Raw genomic sequence first — 18,446 nt, forward strand, 5'->3', positions numbered from 1 at the left:
TTCATCCCAAATCTCCATGACTCAAGCTCCAGGGTCGATGTAGCTTTCACTTGAGCCATGCTAACTAGGTTTTCCCAATTTTTATGCGCGTTAGGTCTTATTATTGCCTCTTGATGTATGCGAACTAAGGTGCACGCCACAATTGGATACCTAGCCTCCCTAATTGGAGTCTTTACTTCTGATGCCTTCTATTAAGGTCTTATTTTTTCCTTTTTGAGAATTATATTTAAAAGAACGAAATCTTCAAATTTATTCATATGTTTGAATATCATAATTCTGTAGAATCTTTATAAATTCGCATCTTTCATTTCGTACACTCTACTCTCAGTTACATTGGATTGCTTTCTGCTTGTGTGCGACCATTACCGCATGATTTATGGATAGTATTTCTTTAAATATAATGTGTTCCATGGATGTTCAAGCTTGAGACAAGTATTCTTCCCTTCAGGGTCCATCAATTCGTACGCTCCATTCCCAACTATTCTTTTTATTATTACGGTCCATCCCATCTTTTTTCCATCTTTCCATCTCTTCCTTTCTGATAAGGCGGTATTTCTCGCAACACTAGCTCTCCTGGTTGAAATTCTCTTTCTTTAACGCGCTTGTTATATTCTCGAGCTATCCTTTGATAATTTTCCATATGTTGCAAAGCAATTTCTCTACTTTCTTCTAGATCATCAAGTTTTGTTAAGATCAAATCCGCACTTAAAATCTTTTCCCATGCTTTTTTCTTAGTTGTAGGAATGATAACCTCAGTTGGTAAAACCGCCTCAACTCCATATGTCAGGAAAAAGGGTGACATTCTTGTATCTTCTCTCCTGGTTGTTCTGTATGCCCATGCTACATTATGCACTTGTTTGCACCACTCTTTGCTGTGTCCTTCCAATTTCTTCTTCAGTGTATCAGCGATTGTCTTGTTGGTTGTCTCTGCTTGTCCATCACTCTGTGGATACAAAGGGGCGGATTTTCCGCTTTTTATTTTGAATTCATTAAGTAGCATTTCTATGTTTTCTCCTTCAAACTGTTTTCCATTATCGGAAACTAGTTGTGCGGGGATGCCGAATCTACAAATGATATTCTCAAATATGAATGTGAATATATCTTTATCTCGAATATGCTGCACCGCTTTCACCTCTACCCATTTTGTAAAATAATCTGTTACTACTATCAAATATCTCCTCTGCCCTGTTCCTATTATGAATTGACCTACAATGTATAAGCCCCATTTTCCAAATAGCCACACATTTGTTGATGAGATCAGCGCCGCTCCTGGTGCGTGCATGTATTTTCTTTCCATGACGTTGACATTCTTCGCATAGTCTTGATACTTCTTTCGCGTCTTCGTGCATGTAGGACCAGTAATATCCTTGTATTTTTGTTCTGTATGCCAAAGATATGCCTCCACTATGGTTCCCAGCATCGCCATAGTGTAATGTATTCAAAATTTCCATCACCTCTTTTCGCGTTAAACACCTAAGCGATGGTCCATGGAATGATCTTCGATGTAATACACCATCTCTTAGTTCATAGTTTGTCGCTCGACTCTTTGGCCTGCGTGCCTCCAATCTATTTCTTGGGACTTCTCCCTTTTCTAAGTATAAGTGGAGTTCGGTTCTCCAATCTGCGACTTTGTCCGCTTGCTCTTCTTCTGCATTTTCTATTATCATGACATATGCATCATTTTCTTCTTCTTTTTTTGATAGAGGGTGAAAAGAGCGTTTGTAATTATACACCTTGCGGTTGGATCTACCATCATAGATGGAATAAAATGCATATGCTAATCTATTATCTTTCCTTGATATGTGTCTCCAAGTTATTTTTGGAATTTGTGTTGATAGCTCTGCGACAAGTTTCTTGTACTTCTATAAGGATGGATCATTGGTGTTATATATTCCTTCTATTTGGCGGATAACTAATTGTGAGTCACTAGTTATCCGCGCATCTTCTAACTTTATTTCAATTTCCAACTGCAGCGCGTGCACCACCGCTTCATATTCGGTTTCATTATTGGTGGACGCGAACTCCAACCTAAATGAGTTGCCATTCTCACTCCCGCTGGTGAGATAAAAACTATTCCAATTCCATGCCTTCTCCATTGGATGACCCATCTACTAATATCTCCCACCTTCTATGATCTGTCAACAGGTATTTAGGATTCCCATGCCCTTCATCTACATCCATCATTTCTTCCACACCTTCGTCCTCTTCTAATAAGAATTCTGCCAAGAAATCTGCGATAACTTGCGACTTTGGTGAAGATAATATTTCATACTTGATCTCAAAGGGCCCTACTTGTGCATTCCATCTTTCGATTCTTCCTGATCTTTTTGAGTTTTTCATTACTGACTCAATTGGTACTCTCGTTAATACCTTAATCTTGTGGGCTTGAAAATAGATACGAAGCTTTTATGTTGCATAGACCAGTGCGAGGATTAACTTTTCAATCTTTGAATAATTTTTCTCTGCTGCATTATATGTTTTACTTATGTAGTATATCATCTTTTCCACTCCTTGGTCAAAACGTAGCAGTATATCACTTAATGCGTGTGATGTTGATGCCAAATATATCAGTAATTCTTCTCCTGTCTCCGCTTTCTGCAAGATAGATAAATTCATTAAGTGGTTCTTTATATTTTACAGCGCTTCATCACATTCATCTGTCCATTTGAACTTAGTCCCCTTCTTTAGGATGTTGAAGAAGTGTTTGCAGTTATCTGATGAACGCGAAATAAACCGCCCCAATGAAGCTAGGAGTCCATTCAATTTTTGTACATCTTTCACAGTTGCAGGTGTTGGCATATCACGAACCTCTTGTACCTTTTCTGGGTCGACTTCTGTTCCTTCTTTAGATACAATATATCCTAAGAATTTCCCTGATGCGACTCCAAAAATACACTTCTATGGATTTATCTTTATGTTGAATTGCCGCATCTGCTCAAAGATTTCTCTCAAATTGTCAACATGATCTTCGGCTTTTTTGCTTTTCACCAACATGTCATCAACGTATACTTCTAATGTTGTATGTATCCACTTTGCAAAAACTTTTTCTACCATTCTTTGATATGTTTCACCAGCCAAAAGGCATTTTCTTATACAATATAATCCTCTGGGTGCGAAAAAAGAAGAATAATCTTGATTTTCTTCCGCCAGAGGAATTTGATTGTAACCTTTATATCCGTCCATCAGTGATAATCTGTCATTTCCTGACGCCGCTTCAACCATCTATGGTATATCTGGTAATGGAAAACTGTCCTTTGGACATGCCTTGTTTAAGTCACGGAAGTCGATGCAAATCCTTATGCCATCATTGTTCTTCGGCACCATCACTGATGTAGTTTTTAAAGTGGAAGTAAGAATTCGTTACTCGGACTTTTATAAAGATTTGGTTTAAGAAAATACTAAGAAAAGGAAAAATACTAAACACAAATTGGTAAAATAGACCAAAAGATTGATATGGTGATTTTGTATTCAAATAGGGTGCTAGGACTTCGAGATTCCACCGCTATTATGTATACTATAATGTTAAATAATTTTCTACCAATAATCTCGAGACGATTTAGGACACAAAATACGTCTCAGAAATTTATCTTTTAAATCAATGAAAATTCTTAAATGGCTAATAATTATCTTCACTTAAATGATGGTCTCCAAATTAGATAGATAAATTGTTATTCAAGCACGAGGACACATAAAGATTAATTATTATTGTTAATGCACAAGAATGTAAAGGCAATGGAGAATTGCTAATATAGAAAATAATTTAAAGCAATCTGGCATACATAATAAAGCTTCCTCTTTAATCATAGAAAAAGATTTAGCTACTCATAATCGAAAAAAAAGACACATAAAAAATTATGGAATTGTTATTCAACTCAAAAGGACTTACAGATCTCAGGACTTTGTTCACAATTTCTTGTTTCTTCTCTTTCAATTACACCAAACAATAAAGTGGAGAGCCAAAATTAATAAAACGGAATACAATGTTCTCTGGACCCAAAACAAAAAGATCCCCCTTCCACGAACACCACACCCCTTTATATACTCACCACTTCCTCATACTTCACTGATTAGAAAAGTATGCATTTAACTCCAAATCTTGCGTACACAGCAAAATAATTCTTATGATGTCGACATACTAATCTTCATACCCCATAGAAATGATGTTAATATTATATTCTTTCCTTACAAAAAGGTCATGCCTTGGTTGTAAATGAATTTGGACAATTGTGATTGGCATCTCCATTCAAAACTTGACTTAATTATTTAATCCACCGAATATTTAATTCAATGCAAATAATTGAGTATGTATAGCCTTCCAAATTTGTCTGGCTTTGGATTGCATGTCTTTGTAGATTTGAGAAGAATATATTCTCACTTGACTGTCCAATATACTATTTCTTTAATTAGTTTTCTCATTTCATTCTTTAGCTGCATGATCAAGCTGGTGGACCACAATTGGCTGTGAGAGCTCAAGCTTTGAACGATGGTTGCACACGTTCGCATCTTTCTACATTAATCTCATACGGGTGCCCGTAGTAATTCCAATTTTTCCATTCTCATTATGCAATTCTGCAAAATTCAAATAAAATCATCAAAGTGTACGAAATAAAGAACTAAACAAATATAAATTAATATGTAAAAATGACCTGTTTGCACACTCATCAAATACCCCCAGACCTATATTTTGTTAACCTTTCGGAAGGGTTTAACAGAGGTGTACCCACAAAACCATTTACTCCAAATTGGTCATAAGTATTCAAAGAGCTATGATGACATACATATTCTCAACCTATCGCCAAATAACTAAAATGCTAGAGAAATCAAAAATATCCGCTTTAAAGCTAAATAAAGAAAAGGGGAGACACATCCGCTACACAACTAGATAAAGAGATATCCGCTACACAGCTAGATAAACATTGTAAGATGCATCCGCTTTACAGCGTGATAAGATTAGGAGAGAGATAAAGATGAGAGGGACATCCGTTACACAGCTGGACAAATTACGTTGATGAGTTGAACCAGTGCTATAAAGATCTTGTGCCAGATGGAAAGCGGACTAACAGAGAAACCAATATGCATCTTTTCGAATCTTTCATAGTGCTCAGTAGAAATTCTTCGGCTTCAACTGTTGATGATAAACTCTTGAACCTTGTAGAACCTTGACAATTAACTCTTCTCTTTAATTCTTCAATTTCTTGCTTGAAACTTCCTTAAATATTTCTACTTCTCTATGGCCTTTTTGGAAGAAAAAAAAACTAACAAAATATATATATATATATATATATATATATATATATATATATATATATATATCTTTTCATCATTTTTTCTTCTTTTTCATACAATAATAACAAGACTAAAATTTACATGGCCAGGAGAGAAGGACTTTAGCACTTGGGTCTTTTCGACTTGTAATGTCTTGGTATCATGTACTTCAACAACTTTCATCGTTTGATTTTCTTTGCTCTTGTAACTAAGTCTTCAACTTTGATTTTTGAATTCTTCTTCCTATTGTTTCTTCTAAACCATTAACTCTTCAACTTTCTTCATATATTTTGATGTCGCTCCGCTTGTTGATGATGATAAGTTTCTATTGAGAGAGAGTCGTAATCCAGTAACTACGATTACACGGGAGGTTGCTTTGTCTTTCTGGCATTTCCTTCTGGCTTATTGTATTTCCATCATGGATGGTTAAGTACATCACGATTACCCTCTAAAAGGTACATGTTCTCTCCTGAGTGTCAATGATCTCAATGTCTTTTTCTCTAATGTCTCAATAGAATGTTATCCCTAGCAATTCGAATTTCTATCTTTTAGGTGAGAAACAATATGTAAACTTAACTAACTGAATACTATGTGACTCTAAATGTTGGAGATTCTTGGTACAACTAAATTTTTTCTCCCTTACCCCTAAACCTAAATTGAACATAGTCCCCGATGTTCCAGATATAAATATATGAATGCATGAAAAAAAAGAAATGATAATCAAAAGAAAAGAGATAGGGAAAGATGTTATCAGAACCATGTACCACAAAGATGGGTTTCCTCCCAGAAAGCGCTAAGTTTAATGTCTTCAGCCAGACATGAATGTACCTGCAGAATATTAGTTGTGATAAATGGGATCTTGTAAATTTGTATTTTCCACTTCAGGGTTGGTCAATTCGATGAATGGTTTCAACCGCTGACCGTTGACTTTAAAAGTCTCTCCACTATCATGGTTCCTAACCTCAATAGCACCGTGCAGATACACGGTCTTGATATAAAATGGGCAAGTCCAACAAGATCTAAGCTTACCAGGAAAAAGGTGAAGACGAGAATTATACAAGAGAACTTTCTGTTCTGGTGTAAACGACTTTCGAGGAATCGATTTATCGTGACAAACTTTGGTTATCTCCTTGTAAATTTTCGCATTTTGGTAAAAATCATTACAAATTTCTTATAACTCATTGAGTTGAAGTTCTATGGTTATCACCAGCAGTAGGTAGGTCAAAGTTTAGCCTTTTAATGACCCAATAAGCTCGGTGTTCTAATTCTATACGGAGACATCCCAAGTGGAGTCTTAAAAGCGGTTCTGTAAGCCCACAAAGCTTCTATTAAGCGCAAAGACCAATCCTTTCGGGTAGGGTTTACGGTCTTCTCTAAATTTGTTTGATCTGCCTATTAAACACTTCTACTTGGCTAAAAGTTTGTGGGTGGTAAGGTGTAAAAACCTTATGGGTAATGAAGTAGTTTTTCATGAGCGTCTCGAAAGATCGTCTACAAAGATGGGATCCTCTATCACTAATGATTGCTCTAGGCATACCAAATCGAGAGAAAATATTGTCTCTAAAAAACTTCATCACAACGTGGCGATCGTTTGTCTTGGTAGCTATTTCTTCAACCCACTTAGACACATAGTCAACAACTACTAAGATGTAAAAGTTTATGTAGGAATTGACAAAAGGACCCATAAATTCTATATCCACACTACTGTATCAACAACTCTTGTTGATCCCTTCTGTCTTCTTCATAGTATCTTGGTTTATTCTTCAACATCCTCCCTTAAACCAAGATACTCTTTGCTAATCATCCCCAACTTTCCACGCAAGTAAATGAAAGTGTTAGACTTCAAAAACTTGGTGAAAATATCTGCCACTTGCTCTTCACTCTCAACAAACTCAACATCTATCTCCTTATTGCTTACAAGATCTATGATGTAATGATATTTGTTATCAATATGCTTACTTCTTCCATGAAGTACTGGATTATTAGTTAGTGAAATTGTTGTTGGTGTCTTTTGTTCTTGAAACAATGACTTCAGCATCATTCTCAACCATACAGCTTGTATAGCACAGTTGTAGCATCTATATACTCAGCTTCCGTTGTAGATAATGCAACAACCTGTTGCTTCTTAGATGACCAAGAGAAAAAACCAGTTCCCAACTGAAAACCATAACCTGATGTACTTTTTCTACCTTCTGTATCTCCATCCCAATCACTATCAGTTAAACCAACCGACTTTGGATCTTCTGAAACAGTATAAAATATTTCCATGCTTGTTGTTCCTTTTATGTACTTCAGAATACGTTTTGCAGCTTGTAAATGTGATTGTCTAGGAGATTCCATAAACCTACTAACCAACCCAAGTGCATACATGATATCAGGTCTTGTAGCAGTCAAATATATTAAACATCCAACAAGACCTTTAAAGTCTGTTGAATTCACAAGCTCTCCTGATCCATCTTTTGTGAACTTCAGTCCCTCTTCTACTAGTGTTAAAATTGTATTACAATTATCCATCTTGAAACGCTTTAAAATTCCTTCAGCATACCTTTGTTGATTAATAAAAATTCCTCTCTCAGTTTGTTGTACTTCAATACCTAGAAAGTAAGACATCAAACCAAGATCTGTCATCTCAAACTCCTTCTCCATATCCTCCCTGAATTAATTGATCATCTCAGAACTGTTTCGAGTAAATATGAGATCATCCACATATAAATATACTATAATATGATTTCCAAGACCATCAACTTTCAAATACAAAGTATGCTCATGTGGATATCTTGTAAAACCTTTCTTGAGAAAATAAGAATTTATTCTTGTATGCCAAGCTCTTGGTGCTTGTTTCAAACCATACAAAGTTTTTTTTAGCTTGTATACTTCATTCTCCTTCCCCTCCATAATGTATCCAGATGGTTGCTTTACATAAACTTCTTCTTCCAATACTCCATTCAAGAATACTGAATTTACATCCATCTGAAATATCTTCCAATGCTTTTGTGCAGCTAAAGTAATGATCATACTTACTGTATCAAGTCTTGCAACTGGTGCAAATACTTCTGAATAATCAACTCATTGTCTCTGTCTATAACCCTTAGCAACTAACCTTGCTTTCAGTCTATTTCATCATTTGACTTGTATTTTGTTTTGTAAACCCACTTAACACCAATAGGCTTCTTAACTAGTGGAAGTGTTGTTAGTTTCCAAGTATTATTCTTATCAATTGACTCCAATTCTTCATTCATGGCTTGAATCCAACCTTGTTCTTTAGAAGCTTCTTCATAAGCTACAAAATCACAATCTCCAAATAGTGCAAAATTCACCACTTCATCATCAATATCTTTATCATATCTTGATACAACATAATCATTTAACTAGAAGGTATGATATATTTTCTTCTTGGTCTTGTATTTTCTTGTTGTGTTATTGCTTCTGCTCTGCTTCTTCATATTGTTCTTAAACATTATCTCGAGCTTGTACTTCTTCTCCAACCACAATTGGAATAGTTCTGATAGTAGTAGATGGATCAACATTCCTTGTTGAACCAATATTATGAGGATCAACATTCATTGTTGATCCATTATTCCGATTCTATTGTGAATCTTCATCAAATATCACATCTTTACTTATAACTATCTTTCTAGTTTCTGGGTTATATAGCTTGTATTCTTTAGTCACTGAACTGTAACCAACCATAATACATTTTTCACTCTTATCATCCAGCTTCTTCCTTAATTCTTTTGGCACATGTGCATATTCAATGCACCCAAAAATTCTAAGATGTCTTACACTTGGTCTTACTCCTCTCCATGCTTCTTCTGGTGTCTTGTTATTCAAATTATTTGTAGGACATTTGTTAAGTAGATACACTGCTGTATCAACTCATAACCCCAGAAATTCTTTGGTAAATCTTTTGTTCTTCTTATAGTTCTTGTCGTCTCCATTATGGTTTTGTTCTTTCTTTTGGCTACACCATTCTGTTGAGGTGTATATCTTGTTGTTAGCTGATATAAAATACCATGTTCTTCCATGAAACTATCAACAACGATATATTATGTTCCTGTATCAGTTCTTAATATCTTTAAGTTTTTACCAATTTGTTTCTCAGCATATGCTTTGAAACTTATAAAAACATGAAAAACATCACTCTTTTGTTTAAGCAAATATACCCATGCTTTCATACTAAAGTCATCAATGAAAGTTATGAAATAGTTATTACCTCCATGTGATGGAACTTCTATAGGACCACACAAATCACAATGAATGATCTCCAAATGTTGTTCAGCTCTTCTTGCTTTGTTAACTGGAAATGGATCTCTATGTTGTTTGCCAAAGATACAATTCTCACTTCTTTATTCTGGAATTTGAATGAAAGGTAATCCTAACACCATCTCTTTCTTTTCTAAAATTTGCAAACTGTTAAAGTTCACATGTCCCATTCTCTTGTGCCATAACCAAGTATCATTATAAACACTGCTACTGTAACATCTTTCCTTTTGATGTTGAATGTTCAAAGGAAATAGTCTGTTTTTAGTCATCTCCACCCTTGCTATCAATCTTCTTCTTCTATCTCTGATGAAGCATAAACCATTGTAAATATTTATAGAATATCCTCTTTCAGACAACTGACCCATACTTAGCAAATTCTGATGTAAAACTGGAACATAAAATACATCAATGATGTATGCTTTAGAACCATTCTTGAGAACAATTCCTATTCTTCCTTTTCCCATAACTGGAATAGTTGAACAATTCCCAAACTTTACTGTGGATCTTACAGACTCATCCAAGCTTTCAAACAAATCTTTTCTGCCACACATATGATTGTCGCAACCTGTATCCAAGTACCACTTAAGTTGAGGTTGTTCTTCTGCTGTATGACATGCTAGTAACATGTTTTCAGTCTTCTGCTCTTATGTTTCTTCTTCTTCTTGACTTTCAACAATATTAGCTTTGAAATTTTCTTTATAGTTATTAGCAACTGTCTTTCGTGGTTTTGAATACTCAGTAGCAATGTGTCCAAAATCTCCACAATTATAACATTGTATCTTTCATCTATCAAATGGCTTCCTATAACTCCCATTATTTGATATTCCTCCATTATTGTATCCTCCTTGAGAACCTCCATCATTAGATTTCCTTGATTTTTTCTCCAACTAACTTGACTTTGAAGTGCTTCTTCAACTTGTTTTTCAGCAACTGTATTCTCTAGCAATCTGTGTTCATAGGCATGTAATGAACCCAATAACTCATTAAGAGTCATAGTTGCAGCTGTGTTGTATTCATCTATATCAGTCACCTTTGATTCAAATTTCTCAGGCAAACTTCTTAATATCTTCTCAACAACTGTTGAATCTTCTATAGTATCACCATTAGACTTCATCTCATTGACAAGATTCAAAGTCTTTGAGAAAAATCTGATATAGTTTCAGTACTTTCCATCTGCAATAATTCATACTTTCTCATTAGGGTTTGCAATATAACCTTCTTGACCTTGTCAGACCCTGTGTAGTAGCTAACCAAACCATCCCATGCTGCTTTAGCTTGCTTAATATAGATAACTATGTACATGAGAAATTCGTGAACACCTTGATGAAGAATATATGTAGCTTTAGAATTCTTCTTTCTGTTTTCAGTTAATAGAGTTTGCGCAGCTCCTTCAACTACAGCTCCTTCTGCTGGTTCTACATAACCATCTTTCACAATATCCCATACTTCTTAATATGTAAAAATATTCTCCATCTGTAACCTCCAATGTTAAAAGTTTTTGCCTTCAAACACTGGCACCTTGATTGAACTTAAACTTGTCATCTTCTTCAACTTCTCATACCCACATCCCTATAATCTGATACCAGTGCTCTGATGCCAGATGTAGAAAATATGATATCAAAAACTTAAAAGAACACAAAACTAAACTCAAACAAACTTCTCTTAATTGATGTAATTAAAACTCACGGCCTTAACAGCCTATTTATATGCTTACATACTTGACTCTCAAGTAATAAACACTTTCCTAACATAATCAAACTCTAACAAAGACTCTTCTAGAAAATACTCCTGTAAACAAACTCTAAAACCAGCTATATACTTGCAACCCAAGTAAACTTCTAAAAACCGTACCATGCGTCAAAAACTCTTGTTGATCGATTCACTTCATATCAACTATATCAGTTGATCCAACCATACTCTGTCAACTCTCATAGTTGATCCACACTAATGTATCAAAAACTCTTGTTTATCCCTTCAGTCTTCTTCATAGTATCTTGGTTTATTCTTCAACACATATGACACTCTTGTTTTTCTTGACGAGTTCAGGGAACAAGCGAATAGTTTGAAATACTTGCTTCTTTTATTTGAGTTGGCTTCTGTTCTTCGCATAAACTTTGCAAAATCTAGTATGTATGGGTTGCATGAGCAACAAACTTACAAGATCTATCCAGCATGTTGGGGTGTTCTTTTGATTTCTTACCTGCCACTTATCTGGGCCTTCCTCTTGGGGATCATGCTTTGGGGGTTAGAAAGTGGGAGTTGATTATTGAGAAGATCAAGTGAGATTAGCTTCATGAAAAAGATCTATCCTTAATAAAGAGGGAAAACTCACTCTTATAAAAAGTGTCTTGTCGAGTATCCCCATCTATATGTTCTCGTTGTTTACATCTCCTATTAAAGTGATAGAAGCGATTGAGAAAGTGACGAGAGATTTTCTTTGGGATCCTAACGAGTTTAAGAAAGACCATGATGCAGTTCGTTGGAAGAAAGTTTGTACTCCCATTTCCAAAGGAGGCCTGAGAATCAAGTCACTTCGCACATTCAAACTAAAAGTAATTTATGATGTTACAGGGCAGTATGCTAAATTGCTCATTCTATGTCTTTGTGCAGGGCGTCAAAAAGAAGGAAAAAACAACCGCTAAGCCACCAGCTAAGAGAGTAAAAAACAAATCCCCAGTTTCTAAGAAAGGCAAGGGCTCCAAGAAATGAAAGTCAAATATGTATGTATCTTCATCCGTCTGATTTAGCTTTTGATTGAAAACTCTATTGCTGAACTCTGAGATATTGAACAGTGTTAAGAAAGACGTCACCCGTCATAAATTGATAGAAGCAGGCCAGAAACACTCCCACAACTTTAGGTTGAACTTAGTCCCACAAGTTGTTTCACATCTATTTGATACACTGGGCTATGGTTACATGTAAGAAACGGACCCATAATTTGATGGGTATCGCCTTAGTGCTAAAGTCAAAGGAGTTGTAATTTATTCATCGAATATTAACTCGACTCTTAGAACTCCACTGCTTAGAAATTTAGTTCTTATATTTGTAGTTGGGTTTCCTTTTCCACCAAAGAGTACTGCATTTGGTGGGTGAGGAATAGGAAATTCCAAATCGACATCCGAAGCTAAAAAATGAAGCAGATAGAACGGGAAATAATTAGAGTCGGCATATTTGTATTTTCTTCTTTGTGGTCCACCTACTTGGTTTTCAGGCATTGTCCAACTCAACTGGTGTGTGTTACATAGGTCGCCGCATCGGACACTCTGTACAAGGTCGGATACCTTAAACGCTCGTATGTGAGCCATTTACAATGAGTGTTGGTTGTTTATCCATTCTGGTAGTAAGTCAGGTCAATAAAGTTAAAACTTGAAATGTTAGAGTTCTTTGTAGGAACTTCATATGATCAATAATCAAGACCCATTTTATATCTGTCAATCATTCAGTTGCATTGTTGTCGGGCAAAAGGCTTTCATATGATCTTTGGCATCTTTGATCGCCTAAGTCGTGCTAGTGGTAGGTCAATAAAGTCAAAACTCCAAATGTTAGAGTTTCTTTGTGCCTTCTTGGGACCTTGTTATCAATTTTAATCTTCTTCAAACAAACAAAAAATGATCAGTTATGAAGACCCATTTCACATTTTGTCAATCATTCAGTTGCATTGTTGTCGGGCGAAAGGTTTTCATATGATTTTTGGCATCTTTGATCTCTCAAGTCCTTAAATTTTATACTTTTGCTGTCAGTATTTTTCAAATTAAGCATAATTTTGTAGAACAGTAAATAAATACTTTACAAAGAAACCAAGATATTTACTTATACCATTTTCTATACGCTACATCGGCTTCTTACATTCTCCACATATTTACAAGAAGGATTACGCAATCCACTCCTTTGTCTCTATGTTAGATAAATTTGAATTATGTGCTAATAAGATTCTTTATGAAATGCAGTTCCTATAACTGCAGTGCAGATGTCAGAGCTCGGACGGGCTAGAAAAATGTAAGGATGAGTAGAAGAATGATCGACTTGGGGAATGCTAGATTGTTCGAAGAGGAGGGAACCACTGCCATAACCTCTCCATAACTGTTGTCACGTATAGGCTCAGAATTGACTCCATCATCTTGCCTCCCCACTCTGCATGGGAACAGAAAAATATACAGAAATTACAAGTTATAGTTAGGCAAAACCCTTTTTCATTTTTGGGTTCTATTTCATAGATGATGATAAGAAGAAAATTACATTGTATTTTATTTCAATGAAAATAATTATGTTTATATTTTTTTTCCAGAAAAAAGTCCTATTGATCAAGATTGAACCTTACCCAATCTGTGTAGGGCAGAAAGTGATGTTATATTCGATTACTTTGCAAGTGAAAGTATTGGTGTCGTCATCAAAAGCATAGCTGTATGTGTTGGTAGGATGGTCAAGGACTAGATTAGGAAATCTAGTTGGTTAAGGAAAACAAGTACTTGTGTCCTAAGTATAGAATCTTAAGAGGTTTGTTCTTAGAGCTAAGATTAGGAAACCCCTATACTTGTAGGAAAGTATTCCTTGTTAAGGGATGTGTCCACTCCTATTGATGTGTATAAATATCCATAAAGAGAACTAGAGAAAACACACCAGAACTAAGTAAGAGTTCTCTTCTTATCGTCTAAAGGATTTGTATATTCCAACCTATACGGTGATATATAAAATTGCTTATTCCTTCCCGAGGATTAAACCTCGTTAAAGGCTTGTTCTTCTTGTGTATGTGATTGTGTTCTTGGCGATATTGAGATACCTCGTAGTAGTGCAAACCTAACGCTTCTGCAGGCTTTGGCGCAACAATTGGTATCAGAGCAAGGAGACGCTCTTGGATACGGGTACTCAAATTGAAGTTGAAGTGAAGGTTTTTTTTTTCTGAAGATTGTTTGAGGTAATACTAATCTCAAAGGTTCTGTTTTTTATCTATATTTGGTTGTTTAAGAATAATGGTTGACGGAGATAAACCAGTTGATCCGAAAGATCTTTTAGGAGAACATTCGGAGTCCACAAGTAAAGATAAAGAAACAAAAGAAGAAATACTTCATTAACATAGATCACAACTCAAGGTAGAAAAGTTTACAGGAACCAATAACTTTGGTTTATGGAGAACAGACGTAATGGATGCTCTTGTTCATCTTGACCTAGAAGAAGCTCTAGAAGGTCAGCCAGTGGAGATGTCTGATAAGCAGTGGAACAAGATGAATAAATTATGTCTTGCTTCCATACGAGGGTGTTTAGCAACTGCAGTAAGAGTTAATTATCAGCACGAGACTTCAGCTAAGGATCTCTGGGAAAAGCTAGAGAAGGAATACCTTGTGAAAAACGTGGCCAATAGGATACATCTTAAAAGGAATTTGTATCGCTATAACATGAAGAGAGGTGCAACCCTAACCGAGCACCTAAATTCATATAATAAGCTTCTTGCTGAGTTGGTTAACTACGATGAGAAGATCAACGACGAGGAACAAGCTTTGTGTTTGATAAACTCTCTTCCTGAAAAGTATGAACCCGTGATTAAAGCTTTAATGCACGGCAAGGATAAGATGACATACGCTGAGGTCACTACAACATTGCGTAGTGAGGAGTTCAGGAAGATGGATCGTGAAGACGTTGCAAGTGAAACTAATAATGATTTGCTTCTTGCAAGAGGTCGTTCATCAGATAGGAGAAAGAAGAATGGTGGTTATGGTCAAGGTAGATGACGTTCTAAGAGTAGAACGCGACTGCAGAAAGATGAGTGTGTTTGGTGCCACGACTTTGGTCATTGGGCTAAGGATTGTACCAAGCGTAAGGCAAGAGAAGGAGATAATAGTAATACCGAGGTGAACATTGCTAAAGGTAATGAAGAATCAGATGATGCTTCTGATTTCTCGCTAAGTGTGACACCATCAGCTTGTACTATTACATATGGTACATGGGTATTAGATATTGGAGCAACGTATCATATATGTCCATATCGGGACTGGTTCTCAAGTTTTGAAAAGCTTGATGGAGAAGTACGTATGAGAAACAATCATACTTGCAGGGTGATTGGGATTGGTAGTGTTCGTATCAAGATGCATGACGATATGGTTAGAGAACCGAAGGAGGTAAGATTTGTTCCTTCCATAAAGAAGAATCTGATTTCACTCGGAACTTTGGAAGCTAAGGGCTATAAGATAGTCGCTGAAAATGGTGTTCTAAAGGTAATCTTTGGATCTATGGTAATCATGAAGGGCACACGTCATCATAACTTGTACTACTTGATTGGGAGTACAACAACATGGGATGTGTCTATTTCTGAACACATCGAGAGTGCATCTACCGAGAAGACAAAGCTATGGCACATGAGACTTGCACATCCAGGTGAGAAGTCGTTGCATAGGTTGATTCAACAAGATTTGTTGAAAGGTGCTATTGCTTGCAAGTTAGCATTTTGTAAACATTGTGTTAAGGGCAAGAAAACAAGAACAAGCTTTGGCACAACTATCTACAATACTAGTGGAGTTCTTGACTATGTTCACTCAAATGTTTTGGGTCCTTCCAAGAATGCATCATTGGGAGGGAAACATTGGTTTGTGTAGTTCATTGATGATTATTCTAGGCGCGTATGGGTGTACACCATGAGGCATAAAGATGAAGTCCTAGAAATCTTTGTGAGGTGGAAAAAGGCAAATGAGACTCAAACCGACAGAAAGATCAAAGTACTACGTTCAGACAATGGTGGAGAGTACAAGAGTGATCTATTCTTGCAAGTATGTAAGGATGAGGGGATAAAGAGGCACTTCACAGTTAAGAAGACACCGCAACAGAATGGGGTAGCTGAACGCATGAATCATACTTTGATGGAGAAGGTACGATGTATGTTATCTAATGTTGGATTAGGTAAGGCGTTTTGGGATGAGGTAGTTACGTATGCGTGCTTCCTCATTAATAGGTTGCCATCAGCTGCATTAGAAGGTAAAACTCCTATGGAGAAATGGTTTGGTAAACCAGCTTATGATTATGACTCAATTCATATCTTTAGTTGTCCTGCGTGGTATCATGTTAGTGAAAACAAGCTTGATAGCCATGCCTTGAAAGAAATCTTTGTGGGTATGAAGAATGGAGTAAAAGGGTTCAAGATTTGGAATCCAGTTGAGAAGAAGATAGTCATGAGTAGAGATGTCACATTTCATGAGATGTCTATGGTAAAGTCTTGGGGTTCTCGGTAGGTGGAGAACAGAAACACCAGTACTAGTGAGCCTTTGCAGCAGGTGTAGATTGATGCAACTCCACCAATTCCAGTTAAGTATGTATCTGGTGATAATAGTTCTGGAGACATTGGGTCCGCAAGAGAAGTATCTACTGAAGTTCCAAATGATAGTGACGTTGTTGAGGAAGAAGAACAAGAGTCAGTAGAACATATAGAAGCTACGGTCATGGAAACCATAGCAACCAGCAAACCAAGAAGATCAACCAGGAAGCCTGGTTGGATGAATGATTACATTACTTATGCATTACCAGTTGTTGAAGATGGTACTCCTACTTCCTATTTAGAAGTTGTACGTAGTGCAGAGTGTAAAGAATGGGAAGGTGCAATGTAGGACGAGATGGAGTCTCTTTACAAGAATGGCACATGGATTCTTATGAAGCTTCCGAACGGTAAGAAGGCCATAGGGTGCAAGTGGGTATATGCTAAGAAAGAAGGATCTTCGGTGAATCAAGTTCGCTATAAGACAAGGTTAGTTGCAAAAGGTTATGCCCAAAGAGAAGGGATTGACTACAATGAGGTGCTCATCAATCCGTATTTTGTTGGCCTTGGAAGCACAATATGATTTAGACCTAGTTCAGCTAGATGTTAAGACGACGCTCTTACATGGGGATCTAGAAGAGGAGATCTATATGACTCAGCCGAGTGGGTTCAAGGTTGCTGGAAAAGAAGATCGTGTATGTAAATTGAAGAGATCGTTGTATGGTAAAACAGTCTCCAAGACAATGGTACAAGCGATTTGACCAGTTTATGATAGGCCAAACATACACAAGAAGTCATTATGACCATTGTGTATACTTTAAGAAGATACGTGATGAGTCTTTCATATATTTTCTATTGTATGTCGATGATATGCTGATTGCATCGAATAACAAGAAAGAGATTGATAATTTGAAGAACAAGTTGTCATCTGAGTTTGAGATGAAAGATCTGGGAGAAGCTAAGAAGATTCTTGGCATGGAGATTCAACGTGACAAAGAGAAGGGTAAATTATTTTTGTCTCAAAAGGCATATTTGAAGAAAGTGTTACAGAAGTTTGGTGTCTATGAAGGAACTAAATCTGTAAGTACTCCCTTTGCTGCTCATTTTAAGTTGAATGCTCGTATGTCTCCCACTACTGAACAAGAGCAAAAGTATATGGCCCAAGTTCCATATGCTGAAGTTGTTGGTAGTTTGATATATACGATGGTATGTACAAGGCCGGACATTTCACATGCAGTTAGTATGGTCAGCCGTTATATGCATTGTCCTGGTAAGGGACATTGGCATGCTGTGAAATGGATTTTGAGGTATCTTTATGGTACGATTAATGTTGGCTTGGAGTTTGTGAAGGATAAAAGTAACAATCAGTTGTGTGTGGGGTATGTGGATTCTGACTATGCTGGTGATTTGGACAAAAGACGTTCAACTACAGGGTATGTATTTACCGTAGCAGGGCACCAATAAGTTGGAAATCAATCTTGCAGTCTACTGTGGCGTTTTCAACTACGGTGGCGGAGTATATGGCAGTGACTGAGGCATTTAAGGAGGCTATATGGTTACAAGGTTTGCTAGATGACTTAGGAGTTGTGCAAGACCAACTGCCTGTGTATTGTGATAGTCTAAGTGCAATTTATTTGGCTAAGAATCAAGTGCATCATGCTAGAACCAAACATATAGACGTACG

The sequence above is a fragment of the Papaver somniferum genome, chromosome 11 (assembly GCF_003573695.1).
Source record: "Papaver somniferum cultivar HN1 chromosome 11, ASM357369v1, whole genome shotgun sequence".
NCBI lineage: Eukaryota > Viridiplantae > Streptophyta > Magnoliopsida > Ranunculales > Papaveraceae > Papaver > Papaver somniferum.